The 1,988-nt window shown below is 42.9% G+C and overlaps 1 pseudogene; it reads left to right on the top strand.

The window, feature by feature from the left end:
- Positions 1-363: 363 nt before the first annotated feature.
- LOC106735236 (T-complex protein 1 subunit gamma-like) overlaps positions 364-1,988 on the top strand; it is a 5,297-nt pseudogene continuing 3,672 nt past the window's right edge.

Here is a 1,988-nt window from a genome sequence, read left to right as displayed (position 1 = left end):
AGAATTCACACAACCTAATGAGGAAGCTTGAAACTGTCCTTTCTGGTAAGGTGTTGAGAGAGGCTATCTCTGCACTGCAATCTGGCAAAAGCCCAGATCCTCACATGGTATCTTATTAGAAATGGTCTCTTGGGATTTGGTTTTCCCAGCTAACATTTCAGCAGTTGTCCAGCCTCATGGCTGAAGTCTTCATTACTCCTTCTCATTGTGGAGGGAGCGTCATTATAGAGATATAGTCAGTCTACCTGCTTCCACGTTTATAAATAAACAGAATTTCTTCAATTTTTGCTGAAGCATTACATAACTACACTGAGGCGGGGTTTTTGAGGGGGCAGTCCATACCTACCAGGTGATCCCAATCAAATGGGCTGCATTCGCATTGCTTCAGTTCGGCAGCCAGCATCCCCATCTGCCTTACACAAACCAGTGACAGGAATAGGCTTCTGCAATGATGTTATTGACAAAAGCTCAACTGTCACTTGTCCTACAACAATGGTTTAGTTTGCAGAGTAAAAAATAAACACATTAGCATCTATATTCTGGGTTCATGCCCTGGCCTTCTGACAGTCTTTAGAGTAAGCTTCTAATCCTGACCTTTGCTCTATTTCATTGTATGTTTTCTTTTCCATTAGCAGCATCTCTTTTGGTATTTTGCTAAATAATTTTTTATTAAACATCCACCTAATTCTAAGACCAGCAGATAACATAATGGTTATGTCAGTGGACTCCCACATAGTCGATTGTGGTTCAAGTCCCAGACCCAGCAGCTTTAAACTCATGCTGGGCATGTGTGAGTATGTGCCCAAAATCCTGTGAGGAGAATGGAGGAGAATTATTGCAGCATGGCCATCCCCTCAGGGTGGTGGGAGGAGGATTATTTCTTGCTTTCTGTCCCTCTGGCAAGCCCCCATGCCTTACAACAAAAATCTTTCTCTCAAAAAAAATCCACCTAATTCTGAAAGTGAATCTTGTGTCTGTGCCTAAAGTAAAGACAGATATTGAATGGTCAGGTGCTTGGGCCAACTGCAGATAATCATTTAGCTCTGAAAGAGGACAGAGTAGAGCCAAATCTGGATCTGCTCCAGCCAAAGTCAAATGCAGTCAGCACTCTAGACACAGTAGCCAAGCATTTGTGATCTGGAAGAACAGGGTAGTCCCTGTCTGTGCCTCTGTTTCCCCTTGGGTAAAATAGGAAGATTGCTACTCCAAGTTTGATCTGTGGGCCTGCTGCATCAGCATTAACAGACCAAAGTCCTGCTCTACCCCTCAGACAGGATAATTGTCATCTCTGAGTTTCAGTTTCTTCACCTATAAAATGGGGATAAAACTTGTCTTCAGTTTGGAGTTAAAATTAATGAGATAATATGTGTTAAGTGCCTAGTACAGAGAGTTATAAATGCTCAATGAATGGGACCAAGTGTAGTAATCCTAAAACAGTCACTTCTGATTTGGATTTTACAGCTTATTTATGGCATCCACAGTGAGATATGAGCTTCCAAATGTCTGGAACCTTCTCCTTTGTCCTTCGTATTTTCTGTCAAGAGTCTGGTTACAGATTGAGGGATCTTTAATTGATACAAAGGACTATCTAAACCTTATGAACTCAACTATAATGAAGAAATTGTCTTTTTTCAGAGATCTGTACTTAGGGAAGCAGCCAATGTCACCTTCCCTTGGAATGTCATTATTTATACTGTAGGCACTGATCCGATGGGCTGTCACAGTGCACTGGCAACAACCACCAGTACACTATTTCCCTTCATGAAATTGCTCCAAGAAGGACCAGCAGATGGCATAATGGTTACACTGCTGGACTCCCACATAGTCAACTGTGGTTAGAGTACCAGACACGGAAACTTGAAATTCGCCCCAAGCGTGTGCATGTGTGTGCCCAAGATTCCGAGAGGAGAAAGGAGGAGAAGGTATTAAGGTGTGGCCATCCCCCCCTGGGGGGTGATTTCTCGCTTTCTGTCTCTCTGGTGAGCACA

This window comes from Tupaia chinensis, unplaced genomic scaffold (genome assembly GCF_000334495.1).
Source record: "Tupaia chinensis unplaced genomic scaffold, TupChi_1.0 Scaffold000338_1, whole genome shotgun sequence".
NCBI classification, from domain to species: domain Eukaryota; kingdom Metazoa; phylum Chordata; class Mammalia; order Scandentia; family Tupaiidae; genus Tupaia; species Tupaia belangeri.
This window is presented reverse-complemented; position numbering and strand designations above follow the sequence as displayed.